The sequence below is a fragment of the Chionomys nivalis genome, chromosome 8, assembly GCF_950005125.1.
Source record: "Chionomys nivalis chromosome 8, mChiNiv1.1, whole genome shotgun sequence".
NCBI classification, from domain to species: domain Eukaryota; kingdom Metazoa; phylum Chordata; class Mammalia; order Rodentia; family Cricetidae; genus Chionomys; species Chionomys nivalis.
Genome location: NC_080093.1, coordinates 17,219,199 through 17,238,559, shown reverse-complemented (window position 1 = coordinate 17,238,559; position 19,361 = coordinate 17,219,199). Strand labels below are relative to the sequence as shown.

At 37.2% G+C, this 19,361-nt stretch overlaps 1 protein-coding gene and 1 non-coding gene across 4 annotated transcripts in view; both read right to left on the bottom strand.

The window, feature by feature from the left end:
* Hpse2 (heparanase 2 (inactive)) overlaps positions 1-19,361 on the bottom strand; it is a 611,174-nt gene that overhangs the window by 573,120 nt on the left and 18,693 nt on the right. The window lies entirely within an intron of this gene.
* On the bottom strand, positions 10,143-10,279 carry LOC130880832 (small nucleolar RNA SNORA8). The gene has a single exon (XR_009057637.1). It is a non-coding gene; the product is annotated as a small nucleolar RNA SNORA8 (small nucleolar RNA).

Sequence of the window (19,361 nt, the reverse complement as noted above, 5' to 3'; positions counted from 1 at the left end):
AAACTCTAAGAGAAACACACATGAATCACCCTTGGAAGAGGAAATAGATAAGATCTCCTGAATAAACTGTGTGGCATTTGGGGTTAAGGAGGAAAGTGGAAGAAGAGTAGGGAGAAGGGAGGAGGGAGGAGAACATGAGGGATCAGGAAAGTCGAGGGAGAGCAAGGAAAGAGATAACACAATAGAGGGAGCCATTATGGGGTTAGTGAGAAACCTAGCACTAGGAATTCCCAGGAATCCACAAGGATGACCCAGCTAAGAATCTAAGCACCCGTCTTAACTGCTCTTCCCCTGCAAGTAGATTGATGACTACCTTAATTGTCAACATAGAATCTTCATCAAGTAACTGATAGGGACAGATGCAGAGATCCATAGCTAAGCATTGGGCGGAGTTCCTAGAGTTCAGTCAGAGAAAGAGAGGAGTGATAATACGAGCAAAGGGACCAAGACTATGATAGTGAAACCCACAAAAACAGCTGATCTGAGCTAGTGGAAGTTCACTGACTCTGGACTGACAGCTGGGGAACCTGCATAGGACTGAACTAGGCCCTCTCAATATGGGTTACAGTTATGTAACTTGGGCAAGTTTGTGGGGGTCACTGGCCATGAAACCAGTACTTAGCCCTAGTGTATGAACTGGCTTTTTGGAGCCCATTCCCTATGAATGGATACCTTGTTTAGCATAGATAGAGGGAGGAGGTCTTGGTCCTGCCTCAAGTGATGCAACAGACTCTATTGACTCCCATAGGAGGCCTCACCCTCTCTGAGGAAGGATTTCTGGTAACAACCTGTAATGCTTGCAGCTGCTCTGAGCACGACACCATCAGGAGTTCTTGATGGTAGGGGAGTGGTTTCTGGTGGGTTTGGCTGGGGCGTGGCTCTCAGTTAAGGATCCCTATATAAGCTTCCCCTGAACACAATAAAGGAGGCATTCCTGTTTCAAGGATGACAATGTCTCTCTCTTTCTGTGAGTCTTTGTGTGTTTCAACCTCTAGCCCCTTGCCCGGTTCACAAACTGTATGGTAGCACATAGAGCACAGATGGCATGGTGCACTACAGCTAAACACATCTATCAAAGAATCCAAGAGTTAAACCCCTAAGTACTTATCCCAAACAAAACACACTTGAAACAGTCAAAACTTAAAAGGAACACAAAATTCCACCTAATAGAATAGGTAAGTTATAGTATATACATTAAATGAAATAGTATTTTATAATAAAAATGAGCAAATTTCCAATAAATGCAACAATGCTGAAGAATTTCCAAAGGATTATACTAAATAAGGATGAAAAGTTCAACTCTATTAACAGATAGTAAATCAATAGTTCTTAGAAGGAGTGAAGCAGAGGGTTAACTGTAAAGGGGGAAAGAACAAACTTTTTGAAGAACAGAATTGTTTCTCAATCATTTACCATAATAGGAGTAGAAACTAGCAAAACTTACTTAAGCATGTGGTTAATAATTTGGAATGTTTACCTAACTAATGCTGCCAATAAAAAGAAGTGGAGATGTCAGGTGGTACAGATTTTTAATCGCAGCATTCAGGAGGCAGAGGCAAACAGATCTCTGAGTTCAAGGCCCAACTAAATTGTAGACTGAGTTCCAGGTCAGTCAGGGCTACATAGAGAAACCCTGTCACAAAAAAAGAATAAGAAGAGGAGGAGGAGGAGGGGAGGAGGAGGAGGAGGAGGAGGAGGAGGAGGAGGAGGAGGAGAAGGAGGAGGAGGAGGAAGGAGGAGGAAGAGAATGACGACAACACAGTCAATAAGACAAAATAGCAGCCTAAAGACTGACAAAGCCATTGCAATAAAGAACATTTGGGAGGAAAAGCAGGATACTGGTAGAGTTTGAGGGCAGGGTAAATCTAGAATAGAAAAGATCTTTTGGACAATTGAAACAATCTGTTTAAATACTTCTACAATATTCAAATGGAAATGCACTTTCAGAGATGAAAAGCTAGCTATCCTTGGTTAAAGTTCGTACATTCTTCATGGATCCATATGGACTAGCTTGTATGCTCATGACCTCATAGTTCTGAAGACAAGTGGAAATTCAGCACACTGTTCTCTGCTTGAGTCTTACTTACCCACATGACTTTTCTCGCCTTTTAATACCACGAGAGACATCTAATTAACTTTTCAGCCACAAGCAGCTGGCACTAAAACAAACCAAGCTGTGAGGTGGCTGACCCAGAATTTCTGATGAATTTTCAAAGTAAACAGGCTTTTCAGACAATCTGGAATGGTATATTTCTAAGAGGACAGAGAACCCTTAAAGTTAATTAACTCTTAGGGACAAACTGTCCACTCAATGGAAGTTTTTCAGTAATGAATATCAGACCACAGATCTTTCTGCAGCTGGGCTTGTTCATCATTCAAGAACGCTGCTTCTGCATGTCTTGTGGATATTTTCATGATTATTTATTTTCACTGGCTTCTGACTTCTTATATCCAAAATAAAGACCAAGAAAGCAAACATCAAAATAAAAAGAAGATCTTACATTTCCCCAAAAGGCAGAAATACTATTTTTTCACATGTAGAATTTTGGAAGAGAGAAATGAGTTCCATTAGAAAGCATGAGTCTACGTAAGTGATTTTGTTACTATGTGGAAATTTTAATAAAGTGTTCTCAACTGAAATTTTTGAAGATTACTATTGTGACATTAAAAAAGGAAAAGAGGAAGAAGGAGGAGGAGACAGGGGAGGAGGAGAAGGAGAAGAAGAGGAGAAGAAGGAAAAGAGAAGCTGCATTAGGCTAACATGAAGACTGAAGATTGTAGCTTAGCGCTAAATTAGGAAATAATAAAGTAAATAAAATAAATGTCCTGAAATAATTCAACTTGAGTTCATGAAACAGTTAACATATGACATATCAGGCAAGGGTTTTTCTACTGTTTTGCTTCCTTGATTATTTTTGCTAATGGAGAATATATTATTAATGGGCTCTGCACCTCTGAAAGGAATAGAGCATCTCATGTGTGTCCTTTTTGAAACAGCAGCAATCTTTGAGAGAACCTAAACTGTCTTGTCAGAGAGGGCATAAGAGCAACTCTGGCCAGCTTCAGGAGCATTAATCATTGCCGCTGATCTTCTGAGAACCAGTCTAAGTAGATGCTCTCTTACACTTCAGGTATTATTATGCTACTTACCTTCCTGTTTGGTTTTTCCAAGTTTATTCAATACAGTCATATATATCACAGATCACTTTAAGGGGCAAATAAAAGGAACAGTGTTCATTAATAACTAACTATGCATTAGACACTGTGCCAATACTTTACATATATAACTTGATGTTCTTCTATAATAGCTTGGTGTTGCAATATAGAGTAATAGCTGGAGTATCAGTTCTGGAGTCAGACTACCTAAGTTAGGTTCGAGGGTTTTCTTGGTTCATCATGTATAGGTAAAATTAACTTGGTTGAAGTTATAGGACCTGTTTGGTTTTAGTACCTGTATCTGTCTATAAAATAATGATAGAGAATCTATTTCATAGACTTTATGTGAAGGAGAAATCAAATGATCAGTAAATGTGAGTCATTTATCATTTTATAAATTTAAAGGAGCTTGCCAGAGTTTTACAAAAACAAAAAAAAAAAGTTCAGAAATTACTTGGCCAAGGCAATATAAGCAGCAACAAAATATAATCTTCTGACAGTCCAACATTCCTAATACTGTCACCTATACCAACTGTCTCTAAACTATGTTATGTGTGTACCATAGGCATAAGGGAATAACAATGTAACATACATTTTTGTATTTTAATGCATTTTGGTCTTTAATTATATATATAATATACTATATGAGCATATTAGTTATATTAGAATATAACTATATGTTATAAATAAATACAAAATTTCGGAGTATACTCAAAATTATTTTACTAACAAAAAGATACTATCAGTAAGGTTAGAACTGGAAAACAACATGGTGCTATGACAGAGGACAAGAGGGCAGTTATAATAGACTCTCTACAGCATTCGCTAACAGTGTCTTCCAAATACAAAATTCAGATACTGTTAAATAAAAGGAAAGGAAAGAAAATACTATGGGCTGCCCTCAAAACTGAAGTAACTTATTCTCCTCACAGTTCTTAAAATTTCAAAAATATAAAACCCAGTTTTACTTAGAGTTCTTAAGCAACCAAAATCTCTCTCTCTCTCTCTCTCTCTCTCTCTCTCTCTCTCTCTCTCTCTCTCTCTTTTTCTCCCTCCCCCCGCCCCATGTGTGTGTGTTTGTGTGATGAATTTAACATGGTAATGATGTGATTTTATTGAAATAGCACATTTTTTAGTTTACTTTCTCATGGCTGTGCTAAAAGTGCTAAAAAAAATACTGAAAAAAGTAGCTTAAGAGGAAAGGGGTTGTTTGGGATCACAATTCCATAGATATTCAATTCATCGTAGCAGGGGAGACAAAGCTGCAGGCAAGGAAGGCATGGAGCAAAAAGCAGGAAGCTGGAGAGCACATTGCATTTACTAACAAAGCAGTATGGGAACAGGAAGTGGCCTATCAGTCCTCACTGCCCACACCTAGTTATCCCCTTTCTCCAGCAAGGTTCCAAAATCACTACAAGCAGAGCCACCAGCTAGGGCCCAAGTGTTCAAGCACATAATCCTATGGGAGATAGTCCACATTCAAACCATATTTCACCCCTAACCCCTATAAGCTTATGTCTATCTCTTGATGCAAAGTGTATTCAGTTCAAAATTCTTTAGAAGCCCAACACTTGTACAAAAGTCCAAGTCCAAAGTCTTCTAAGAGATAAGGCAATCTCTTAACTAAGACCCCCCCACACACACACACACACTTTAAACCAAAAACACAAGTTATGCAATCCCAACATACAGATTATACATTCCCATTCCAAGAGGGAGGAATGAAGACATAGCAAGAAAGTCTGCAAGATCATATCAAAACAAGACTGAAACCAGTAGAAAAACACCTATATACAGCTATATGCCCAGCATATGGGAATCATAATGGAATCATCTTGGCTCCTGTCCACATCTGCAACTTTCTTCAGCAGATGTCTATTGCAAGGTGGGGGCCACTTAGTTGTTCCAGCCGCCTGGCTAGCTTAGCCCCAAAATAACCGCAGAGAAATTGTATTAATTAAATCACTGCTTGGCCCATTATCTCTAGCCTCTTATTTGCTAACTCTCACATCTTGATTGAACCCATTTCTATTAATTTATATATCGCCACACGGCAGAGGCTTACTGGGAAGGATTCTAACCAGCATCCTTCTCAGGAGGAGGATCCATGGCGTCTCTCTGACTCTGTTTTCTTCCTCCCAGAAGTTAGTTCTGTCTTCTCCACCTACCTAAGTTCTGCCCTATCAGGGGCCCAAAGCAGTTTCGTTATTAACAAATGAAAGCAACACAAAGACAAGGACCTCCTACACCATTTCCCCTTTTCTGTTTAAACCAAAAGGAAGGCTTTAACTGTAACATAGTAAAATTACATATAACAAAACAGTTATCAAGAATTACAGTTACAATATTTATATTTACTTTATATTTTATCATATCTAAGGAAAATTATAACTATCTATTCTTCAACTCCATCAAAGACTCCAGAAGGATATGATATTACCTAAGTAAACAGGAAGTACATTGCAAGCAACTTCCAAAGTTTTAGAACTGACAGAGACATCTCGCTGCCTGGACAGTCACCCAAAGTTCTTCTGTACCTTTGGCGCACCTATCATTGGACTACAGGCCCATAGTATACAGAAGACTTTCCATGAAGCAGAAAATTTCAAAGACAGTTTAGTCACTTTCTTCTGTATCCTGCAGAATGTCTCACAGAATCTTTTATGAAGCAGGAACCCTGAAGGATCATCTCACCTTTAGGAAAGTTCAGCAGTCATTTATCTGCAGGTCATGCATATCTAGTGAAGCAGTCCAGGCAAGAGCAGTTTCTTGCCCAAATGGATAACCAACTCTAAAAAGAGCCTCTTTGATGCCCATTTTCCTCTTTAAGTAGATTAGTGCTACCAGGAGCAGATGGGTCTCATTGTTATGAAAAGTCCTAAATTCTTAAACATTTTAAATGTCACATTCTGAAAGTCTCTAAAAGATTTGAAGAATCCCCATCCATCTGAAATACTTCTCTGTACATCTAGAAAATCTAACTAACATGACTGCAAGCTTGACTATTAAAGATGACTCTCTACTAACCTATATTTCTTCATTATACATTACATTTTTAAATGAACTACACAATCCTTAATCAAGATCAGAAATACATATACATATAACAAAATTGACCTTAAATTTGTACCAATAAAGAAAGATCCATACCAATGCAAATTATTCATTCCTATAGCATATCCCCCTTTAAATGTAAACAAATAATTATAAACAATATTTGGGAATCTGGGTGTAGTTTTTTCTCTCCAAACTGCTTCCTGCTGTATGGGGGTGCTATGAATTGGGTCTTTCATGGTATATCCTGTGTGCTAGGTTCACCTCAGTCAGCAGTTGGACGAAGGAATTTTTTGAGGGTGTTTATGGCAATCTTTCAGGAGGCCTTGGTCCATAAAACCATATTGGTGTAAAAACAAACCACATGTTCTAATCTTCTGTGAAAACAAAAGAAGAACCTCTTTTCCAAAGCACCATATCCTTAAACCCAAATACTGAGGTCAAGATACCCATATAATATACATGCTGGTTTAGCTTAGCAGCCTATACAATGAAATGTACCTCTGTACTTAGCTCCTTCACAGTCAAAAAATTCAAAGAAAACATAATGATATACATAATCCGGACACTGTAATTTTTCCATTTTTACATGGCTTATTTTTCTTTATTCCTTTTAATCTTTGATTATCTGTACTCTGTCTCTTTAAAGACTTTACCCTTTTATTTAAGCATTAACTTTATTTTATGACTATACTCTCCAAGGCTACGTACATTTATCCAAAACTGTGACCCATTTAGAGGTCTTTTATGTCTGAATCTGTCCTATTGTGAATCTGTAATTGTTTACTATCCAAGAGTGCTTTTTAAAATGCTAAGCACTTCTTAAAAACTTAAGCTGCATCATTGCTAGGGTAATACATCAGTGCCTGCTTGCCCCACCCAGTCCAGCATGGTGGAACCACTCATGTCTCTGAGCCACTTGTAGTGCCCCACTTCCAGGCACAAAGAGAGTCCACGTTGGCATCAAGCAAGCCATCACACTTTACTCACAAACCCCATCCAAATGCTCGGTCTCCGGCAGAAGCCAGAGAGCATGCTAGCAACATAGCCCAGAAAGCTGGCATTTTAAAACTGTGCGGCTTTATTTTTCTACTTCTGCTGCTGAGTCAGGAAAATCTCTCTTAAAGGAGCTATGGCATGCAGCCACCAAACAGCAAAAAGCTGTGCTAAACTCTATATTTGTGTTTAGAATTTTTCAAGCCCTCTCAGGTTTTATGCTGGCACGCCAATTGTTTCAAGGAGAGGGCTCACTTGTTTGTCCAGGCTGCCCAGATAGCTTACACCCAAAATAATACACAGAAACTGTATTAATTAAAACACTGCTTAGCCATTAGCTCTAACTTCTTATTGGCTAACTCTTACATTTTAGTTTAACCCATCTCCATTAATCTGTGTATCGCCACGTGGCAGTGGCTTACTAGAGATTCTAATGGCATCCATCTCAGGCAGAGGATCCATGGCTTCTTTGTGACTCTGCTTTCTTCCTCCCAGAATTCAGTTCTGTCTTCTCCACCTACCTTAGTTCTGACCTAACAACTAGGCCCAAAGCAGTTTCTTTATTATTAAGCAATGAAAGCAACACAAAGACAGAAGGACCTCCTACACCAAATGTCCTATGGTTCACCATCTTCAGTATCCTGGAGATCAGGTGTAGTCCCTTTGTCAGTGCTTCAGCCTTCCTCCGTATTGCCTGGCTTCAGATGCTCTCCAAAATCATGGATAAAGGCACCATAATCCCCTGAATCTTGCATCCTTCATGCTGACAAATCAATACCATGTGAATAACCCTACCAGTTTCTACTGCCACCTCAGGATGGGTCCTGGAACTCTTGGACCCCAGTTGCATCAGATTTGTGTGTTTGTCCTGGAGAAACACATCCCTAGGCAGCTGTTTTCAAGAACGGGCTTTTCTTCAACCTTCTGAGTTTTGTGCTCTCTTCTTTAAATAAACTTTCATTTTTAAAAGTTGGATCCTATTATGGGTGTTGTCTGGACCTTGGGATACCTTTTTTATTGTCCCACTACACAATAAGTTCTTCTTCAATGGTTCTAATTTCTTTAACAATTACAGATGCTTTGTAGTCTACACTTTCCTTGTTTACAACTTTAAGCTTCTTCACACACCTTTCTTCACCAAACTTTACATTTTTTATTTATTTTTGTCCCACTTACAGTTTTCCCTCATTATAGATCTGAATAAGAGAAATAAGTAATAGCAACAACAATACCTCAATGTTATCCTTCTGAGATATTTCCACTGCCAAACAAATTGGTGCATTGCTTTTATATTCAGACTTGTTTAAGCTCTTGGAAAGAAGCAGAACACAGCAGATTCCTTATCAGGATACAACTGAATGGCCTCTAGCTAGGTTCCTGATAGAATCTTTGTTTCCTCTGAAACCTCCTGAGACAGGCCTCCAAATCCCACATTTCTCTTTACCTTCTGTTCTCCAAAACCCCATCATAATGGTCCATTAAACACTGCTAATGTCACTCAAGGGTTTTTCTCACCTAAAGTCTGAAACTCTTACACACACACACACACACACACACACACACACACACACTACAAGCCAGTTACAAATACCTAAGAACTTCATGGTCAAATTTATCAGAGCAATGATCAAGTTTCTTGGTACCAAATCTCTGATTTACTTCTTCATTGCTGTGATCAAAATACTCTGGCAAAAGCAATTTAAGGGACAAATACAACCTAATAACTACAGTTCAGATTTCTGATATGTTGTGAATACATCACCTTCCTCATATACGGTTATGTTGATAATTTGATCAGCCAATACCTATAAAGTACACAGAACAGAACCTAACATATAAGATGCACTCAATACATGTTAAATTTACCATAATCATACTACCATCATCATCAAATCATCTACCATTTTAATTTATTTCAACTATTTCCAAACTTGCACACCTAAAGTGCTCTCAGATTTTTTACCTTGATATACTTCAATCTATTCTGTTTATTAAGGATGTGCCTACTCTGAATATTTGCTACATTATTCCCTTGGATATACAGAGAATGACTAGTTTGATAAAAAGACCATTTATCTATCTTTACCTTCTAACCTGTGCTTGGGTATCATAACCAAAAAGTAAATCATTGCCAAAACTGATAAATGATTTTGCCATAATATTTCTACAACTAATTATCTCAATTAAAGTCTTAGATGTCTTTTTATGTATTTTAGTATATTCTTATGTATGGTTTAAGGTTTAGTTCTTTTATAGACAAATATTGTCATGGTTAGCTCTGACTGTCAACTTGACACAACCTAAAATCACCTGGGAAGAGTCTCAATTAGATATTCTCTACATTGGGTTGGCGAATGGCCATATCTATGTGGGATTATCTTAATTAAATTAATTGATTTAATTATGGACCAGTCCATAGTGAGTGCCATAATTCCCTAGACATGGAGTCCTGAACTATGTAAAAGATAAATCAAACTGAAGACAAGCAAGTGAGCATATATCCATATATTCTCACTCAGGTCTTATCTATGGATATAATGTGATTAGCTCCTCCAAGATTCTGCTTATGTGATTCATTTGATATGATGGACTGTAATCTAGAATTGAAAGATGGATATAATCCCCTCACTCACACATACACTTCCCATGTTGCTTTCTGTGAGGGTATTTTATCATAGGCAGCAGAAATACAATTAAAACAGTACTCAGTTTTTCCAAAAGCAACTATTAAAGAGATTATATTTTCCTTTTTGTGCCAATTTGTTGGTATCCTTGTTAAAGACCAGTTAGCTTGTCAAAGACACATGCAGATTGTTTATGGGCTCTCCAATTCTGTTTTACATATACACCAGCACCATACTATTTTAATTACTATAACTTTCTAATATATTTTGAAATGAGAACACATGATATATCAAGCTTTGTACTTTTTTTTTAATTGTATCATTAGAAATACCAGGTTATCTTGCACAAAGCCAAGAAACCAACGATGCCAGATAGTGAATTTCTATCGCACTGTCTTTTGAACACACCAGCAGGAAAGGACAGCTGAGTGCAGATACCATGCAGTGCCAAAGCTTTGTACTTTTAAACTAAGACTGTTCTAGCTATCTGGGTCATTTGTGATTACAAGTGAAATGGTTTTGCTAACTCTGCAAAAAAACAAAAATGACAGTAGGATTTTGATAAGCATTGTATTAAGTCTGCTTTGGATAGAATGGCATTTGTCAAAATTATTTATAATCTATAAAATTACTTTTAATGCATGTGAGACTTATTCTGCTTCTTTCATTAATGTCTCATATGTTTTAGTGTACAAGAATTTCATTTCCTTAGTTAAGTTTGTTCTTCAGCATCATTGTCTTGGATACAATTTGAATTGAGACAAATAATTGACCTGAATAATATTTATTGGTCTGTATACTATTTTACTGATTTACAACTGATTTTTGATTGCTGTATCTGTATCCAAAACTTTCACTGAATCAATTTATTAGTTCTAATATGCTAAATTTTATGGGATTTATCACAATAATAAGACAAAACCATGAGTCCTGCTGCAATCTGCCTTCAGGAGCCTCTCCACCTACACTACCTCTATTCCCTGGAGAGTCTGACTCTTACTGAGGTTCCTTGTGCCCCTAGCTCTTTACTGCTATCCCTTTTAGCCTTTCTTCCTTAGCCTGTCTCCAGTCCTTTATGTCACCCACTGACATGCAGAAACACTTTCAACCATTGTGATGGTTTGAATTAGAATGGCCCCCATTGGCTCATATGTTTAAACTCTTGGTCACCAGTTAGTAGAACTATTTGGAAAGAATTAAGAGGTGGGGCCTTTTTGGAGTAGATGTGTCAATGGGACGGGCTTTGGGGTTACAAAAGTCCATGCCAACCAGTCAAAGTCTGTCTCTGCCTTCTGTCTGTGGATCAGGATGTAAGCTCTCAGTTACTGTTATAGCTCCATACCTGCCTGCCTGCCTGCCCCCGTGCCCCTTGCCTGTCTTAGAGTTTTTATTGCTATGAAGAGATACCATGACCACAACTCCTCATTTAAAAAAAAAACATTTAATTAGGGTATCTCACTTGCAATTTCAGAAGTTCAGTCCATTATCATTATGATGAGGAACATGGTGGCATGCAGGCAGATGTGGTACTGGTTACATCTAGACCATAAGGCAGGAGGAAGTTAACTGTGACACTGGAAAGTATCCAGAGCTTAAGAAACCTCAAAGCCTTCCCCCACAGTGACACACTTCCTCCAACAAGGCCTAACCCACTCCAAGAAAGCCACACTCCAAATAGTTCCACTCACTATGAGATTACGGGAATCAATTATATATTCAAATTACCACACTGCCATAATGGACATAGACTAGCCCTCTGAAATAGTAAGCAAGCCTCAATTAAATATCTTACAAGTTTTCTCGGTCATGGCTTTTTTTTTCACAGCAATAGAACAGTAACTAAAACAATCAGAAACTCCACATCCACCACATTTGCCTATGATACAGATCAGGCGATATCAACTAAAGAATGGAAAACCTACCCAAAAAGAAAAATACCTGACATCTATGCCAAGAAACACCTCAATCATCATGAATTAGATCTCAGCACAAAGACACAAACATGAACAGTTAAGACAGTATGTCTTCCCCAGAATCCAGTAAGCCTATTACAATGGCCCCTGAAAATGCAATTTAGGTGCAACATAAGAAAAGGACTTCAAATAGCAATGTGTGTTTTCAAGAACCTTAAAGGTGATATAAATAAATTCCTTAATAAAAATACAAACAGTTTAAAGAAAACATTGACAATAATGAAACACATTTTAAAAAATGAAAAAAATAGAATCACTAAAGAAAACACAAACTGAATTAAACTGGAAGGAAAAAACAAAGGATTTCAAACCAAAAACTCAGACATGGAACAGAGAGTTTCGGGACTTGAGGATAAAGTACAAGAAACTGAAAACTCAGTAAGGAAAATGTTAAATTTTTATATTCAGGCACAAAACAACCAGGAAATCTAAGACACTATAAAAAATCCAGCCAAACCTATGAACAATAGAAACAGGAAGAAGAAACACAGATCAAAGTCACACACACAAAAAATTGAACAGAATCATAAAAAACATTCCCAATCTAAAGAAGGAGGTACCTACCAAGCTACAAGAAGCATATAGAACACAAAATAGATAGTAACAGAATAAAAATTATCCATTAAACACAATAATCAAAGCAATTAATATACAAAATAAAGATGTCAGAAGCTGCAAGGGGAAAGGTAAATCCATAAATAAAGGCAGGTCCATTAGAACAATACCTGACATTTCAATGGAGACTCTGAAAGGTCCTGAACAGGTGTTCTACAAACTCTGATAACAGACTACAATACCCAACAAAACTATCAATCAAAAGTGCAGAGAAAGAAAAGCATTCTTTGATAAAAACAAATTTAAATAATTTCAACCTATCACCCCATAACTCTAGAGAAGACACTAGAACAAAAACATCAATCTGAAGAGATTGATCCACTACATCCAAATAAAAAAAACCATAAGGAATAAATAATTCTAGAATATTAAATCAAAAGATGTGGGGAAACCCATACAAAAACAACAAAATAACAAAAATCAATAAAATGAGCACTTCTCATTGATAACTATAGTGATATTTCATTTGTACTTTAATAAATAAAGCTTGCCTGAAGATCAGAGAGTAAAACAGCCACCCTGGTCAGCCTTAAAGACCAAGCAGTGGTGACTGAGTAGTCACACTAGTTTGCCATAAAAATTGGGCTATAGTGGTGCACACCTTTAATCCCAGCCCTAGAGAGAAATATAAAATGGGAGGAGACAGCTCTCAGGTTCTATTTCATTCTGAGGATTCCTTGAGGAATGATAGCCATTTCTGACTGACATAAAAAGAGCCAGTGGTTGATTGTTTTGCTTTTCTGACCTTCAGGTTGGACCCCAATATTTGTCTCCGGGTTTTTATTAATTGTGCTACATTTGGTACCCAACACTTGGTATACAAACTCATCAAAAAGCCATTTGCCTGATGCTTTTTAGCCACCGGCACAGACCAGAGCTAGATTCAAACCTAGCCTGGGTTCTGTAGTAAAACTAGTGTTCCCAAATTCCATCCACCCTGGCTTAGCATCCTATCCTGCCTCCCATCCTGTCTTGCCTGTGTGTCTGTGGTGTGTCTGTGGCTTCCTGTGGCACCCGCAGCTTGCTGCCACCCTGCACAGCACCCACACAGCCTCCCATGTCCCAACCCTGCAGCTTCCTGTGGTTTCCGAACCCCTGCAGCTACCCTGGCTCCTGGTGGCTCTCGAGACCTGTGTGCACCAGCTGCACAGGTACCCTGATCAGCGTTTCTTTAACTAAAATCCATTCAATTTTGTTTTGAGTTCTGCTTAGAAAATCCACAAGTTAGTAACATTGGAAGAAGTATGACAAAAGCTCCAGTATCTCTTGACTGCTTTAGTGCTATATCTGCAACACCTGCAGGCCCACATCGCTATTATACCGCAAATTCTCATTTGAACCAGGATTTTAACAGAGGTAAGTCATCTGATATTGGCAAACAATATCACCATCCAGGAATTTAAAAATATTTTCATTTATACTATGAGGGGCGTTCTAGAATAGGTATATGACCTATCTGGGACATGTACATTCTTAGCCATAGCTGCTATCAGTTTGATACTTTGTAATATATCCTTAAAGAAATGGCTTAATGACAGAGTCAAGAATGAGAAACTTTTTAAAATGATAAGAGACTTTAGAGACTAGTAATGAGAAGTTGGCTGAAAGAATTCATATCATTGAAAATGATAACCATAATTTGACGAAAAAATTCACTCCATGTCAATGGTATATGAAACTTTACATAATGGTACTAAGAGGTTATCTGAAAGGATTCATACTGTTGAAATTGACAATCAAAATGTATTAAAAAGTTATGACAAACTAGTAAATAGACTATCCCTCCTGGAAGGCAATCTACATGCCATCCAAATAATCTCTAAGGGTGAGAAGATTTCATTAGTGGAAAAACTTAAAGACTTGGAATCATATGTACATGATGAGAACTAAAAATTAATTTATTTAATGAAATGGTTAGAACGATTCACAGGTCAATAAATTCAGAGTCTACAAATATCGCCAGTACCTCTCAGAGTCAGAGATGACTTCCCAAGAGTTTTAGCTAATTATCCTGTCACTATTTCTTATAGTGGCATTTTATTTATGTTTTAATACCCAAAGCTTGCCTGAGGATCTGAAAAGTAAAACAGCCATACTGGTCAAGCTTACAGAACAGACAGCAATAACACACACCTTTAATCCCAGTAGTCACAATGACACACGCCTTTAATCCCACTAATTGCTATAGAAACCAGGTGGTGGTGGTGGTGCACGCCCTTAATCCCAGAAGTGGAGAGGATTATAAAACAGCAAAAGAGAGCTCTCAGTCTCAGTTTCATTCTGAGGTTTCCTAGAGGCAGGATCACGATTGTCGGACTGAGGTCAAGATAAGAGCCAGTGACTCGCGGCTTTACTTTACTGGTCTTCAGGTTGAGCCCCAATATCTGCCACTGAGTTTTTATTAATCGTGCTTCAATTTCTAAAAAGTCAGCAAATAGTAAATACCCAAAAGGATATAGAGAATGTAAATGAGAGCCTATACACATGAAAGATCTAAAAGATATTAAGGAAGCAGTAGTATCTTACAGCATATATTCACCATATGTGAGGAAGTCGGTAAAGACATGAGCTTCAAGAAATAAGGTTACTCCACATGATTGGCTTCAAGTAGTCTCAGCTGTAGTAGACCATGGTCCACAGCTACAGTGTTAGAGTTATTGAAGAGAGGAAGCTAAGGTCCTTGAACACCAAGGTAGACTGAGAGATTTTAAGGCATCTCAAGATCAAATTCTTGGTGAAGGCTGTTTTGCTGATCTGAATAGTCAAGCTACATACAATGAACACAAATTGTCCCTATGCTATACAGCAGCCTTGAATGCTTGGGACCAGATCAAGAACTAGGAAATAGTGGTGAATCATATATTAATTTTATACAAGGTCCAAGAGAATCATTTAGTGACTTTTTGCAAAGATTAACTAAAGGTGTTCAAATAGGGGTAGCAGATCCAGAAGCTAAATGAGTACTCATTGGATCTCTGGCTTTTGAAAATGCTAATTTAGAATGCAAAAAAATACTTGGGCCCTTAAAGGTCAGGTCAGCACCAATGGACAAATGGATCCTACACATAGCCAATGTTGAGTTCTTTGACTAAAACACTGAGACTTGGGTAGGAGAAGCAACTTCCAAAGGTATGAAGAAAAATCAAAATACCAAATGTTTTAATTGTGGTAGAATAGGCCATCTGAGAAGGGATTGTAGGCAGGGTGTTCCTAGAAATAATGTTTCTTCTGGGAATGACCCAAATAGAAGTCCCCAACCTTCTGTATTATGCAGAAGATGCAGCAAAGGCCAACATTGGACCAATGAATGTGGATCAAAGAGACAAACAACACAACCTGTTACCATCAGGAAACTCCTTGAGGGGCGTCTTGCCATCCCCCAGATCAAAAAACGTGGTCCAGTCATTCCTAGTCACTGCAGAAGACATGCCTCCCCAGAAAAATTAGAAAATCCAGTGCCTGTTGCAAAAAAATCATACTTCTCTGGATGATACATAACCATGGAGGATGAATCAAAATTTCCAGGAAAAAATAGAAAATGTATCTTTTGGCAGACTTCTATAAATGATTAAAGACCAAAGCTGAGAGTACAAATAAATACCAATATAATGGAAGGATTATTAGACACAGGTGCAGATGTGACTATTATTACTCCAGAATCCTGGCATCCTAATTGGCTTCTTCAAGAGGCAGATGTTCAATTCACAGGAAATGGGACCACATCTCAGGTAAAACAAAACAAGAGAAGGATTGATTGCATAGGACCAAAATAACAGAGAAAAAAGCTGAGGGCATATGGGACTAATATAGCAGTGAATCTATGGGGTTGTGATCTGTTGCAACAATGTAATACCCAGATTAACATTCCTGCAGTCTCAGAAATGGACCATAAACCAAAGCGTGTTTCTAGGAAGGATATTATAAGGAAAAAAAAAAGTCACCAACCATTAATGCTGTACAAAAACACAAAACAACAACTGGTGAACTCTCAGAAGTACCAATGGCCCTATCTTTAAAATGACTAATTAAGAAACCTATATAGGTTAAGCAATGGCCTTTAACAAAAGAGAAACGGCAGGTTTTAGACTAGCTGGTACAGGGGCAACTAGATGTGTAGTATATTGAAGAATCAACCAGCCCTTGTAATTCTGTATTTGTTGCTAAAAAGAAATCTGGAAAATGGAGAATAGGAACAAATCTAAGATCTGTTAATAAGGTGATCTAACCAATGGGCTCTCTACAATCTGGAATTCATTTGCCTTCCCTATTGCCTAGAGGATGGCCTCTTATAGTTACTGATTTTAAAGATTATTTCTTCACTATACCTTTACAAGAAAAAGACAGAGAAAATTTGCCTATACAGTACCTAATTATAATAATTCTCAACCTACTAAAATATATCAATGGAAGATTCTTCCACAGGGAATGTTAAAAAGCCCCACCCTGTGTCAAAATTTTGTAAGTCAGTCATTAAAAATGATACATAAGCAATTTCCTGAATCTATAGATTACCATTACATGGATGACATTTTTGCTACCTGATTCAAATGCACATAATTTAGAAAGAATTTTTGAAGAGGTAAATAAAAGTTTGCCTTGTTGTAGACTACAAATTGCTCCTGAAAAAAATGCAAAGAGGAAATTCTACTAATTATTTAAGTTATAAAATAGGTTCACAAAAAATTAAACCTCAAAAGGTGCAAATTAAAAGATCAATTGCAGACATTTAACGACTTCCAAAGATTGCTAGGAGACATCTCCCAGATACAATCCACCATTGGGATAAAACCTGATGAGCTTGATGATTAATTTAAACAAAATCTTAGATAGTAACAAGGACTTAAACAGTCCTAGGAAATTATCAGCTGAAGCTGAGAGAGAACTGATTTTGAATGAAGAGAAATTACAGAAGGCACAAGTAGACCATATGGATCTAAATCTTAACTACATTCTGGTCATATTATCCTCCATACATTCCAATACAGGAATTTTAATGCAGAGGGAAGGTATTACCTTAGAATGGATATTTTTACCACATAAACTGAGTAAAAAATCAAAAACTTACGTGGAAAAGATCTCTAAGTTAATTCTAAAAGGAAAATTGAGACTTCTCAATTAACAATAATAGGCCCAGCAGAAATTAAAATGCCTTTTAATAATGATGAAATTGACAAATTAAAGGAAGAAAGTGAACACTGGCAAAGAGTATGTAATAATATTTTGGGAGAGATTAACAACAACTATACCAAATACAAACAGATTGCACTTTCATTTCCTGGACACCCAGACCCAAAAACTCACAAAAAAAAAAAAAAAACACTGTCCAATGGCTCAGGCATATTCCTAACTATCTCTTACATCTTAAATTAACCCATTTCTATTAATTTGAACATACTGTGCATGTTTCTGATCTTGTTCAAGGTATTATACGCAAACAGTTCATTTAACAATGCAAATTTCTAATCCTTAAAAATTATTATTACCAATTGTTTAGGATAATAAGGAAATGCAGGTTAGTAATTAGTCAACTATCATTATTGAACTAGTAGACACATTAGGTATGTTTTCAAGGTGAAACAAAGATATATTTTAGATAGACAGGTCATCTTTGAACACTTCAGAGATCTACAGAATATGGCATTTAAGATGTTTTAATAACATAGGCTTTCTTTTATGACAATAAGACATGTCTGCTCCTGGCAGCACCAATCTACTTTAAAGAAGAAAATGGGCATTGAAGAAACTCCATGGTGTTTACTTTATTTGTGGCAAAAGTAAGCCTCTGGGCAAGAGAATGCTGACAGTATGCTGTCCTAATTGGACAAGCAGGACACAAGAAAATGATTGGCAAACATTGTTAAGACAAGAGGGGCAGCCCTTCAGAATATCCTGCTTCACAGAATAGTCTGTCAGATATGCTAGGCCTATGGGTCAAAGATGGAGATGCCCCAATGTTGGAGAGGAACTTTGGTGACTCTCCAGGCAGTCAGTTGTTTCTGTTATTTTTCATATTTTTTGGAAGTTGCTTGCACATGTTTCCTGTTTACTCAGTTAATATTATTTCCTTCTTGGGTCTTTGAGATAGTTAAAGACTAGATAGTTATAGTTGTAGTTTTCCTAGTTTACCTGATGCAGAAAGCAAGTCATGATAGAAAGTAAATCAGGTACAAGACTTTGGACTCACCAAGATAGAATACATATGTAATATTTTTTCTGAATTTGTCAAATGCAAATGGACTAGACATTGTTGATGTATGTATTGCCTGGATATATTGTATACAGTTATTTTACTTAATGTGTATAGCTTTTCTTATATTCGAAATACTCTTCTTTTTATTTTAGACAAGAAGGGGAATTGTAGTATATTTCATTTATATTTTAACAAATAAAGCTCTCCTTAAGTTCAGAGAGTAAAACAGCCACTCTGGTCAGCCTTACATACCAGGCAAGTGGTGACATGCACATTTAGTCCCAGTTGCTATATTCAGAAACTGAAACCAGCTTAGATGTCCATCAAATGATAAGTAGATAATACAAATATATTAAATTTACACAATGAAGTATTATTCACTTGTTAAAATGAAGTTATTAAATTTACAGCTAAATAGATGACACTAGAAAGAATCTTAGGCCCAAAAAGAACCAATATTGTATGTTTTATCACATAAGTGGATGTTAACTTTTAAGCTTTCAAAATATGTGCTACAATCTAAATAACCAAAGAAATTAGGTACATTACAAGGGACTTAGGGAAGCAAAGGGTCTCCCAGGGAAGGGGAAACAGAATGTAGTGTTACAGAAAGATAATGGGGAAAGCTAGAATCGGGGGATTAATAGGGATAAGGATAAGAATGGGAGAGAAAGATAAAGGAAGCCTCCAGCACAAGACATGGGTTACATCTTATTGAATCATTGACCAGCCAAAGGGGTCCCATGGAATCTT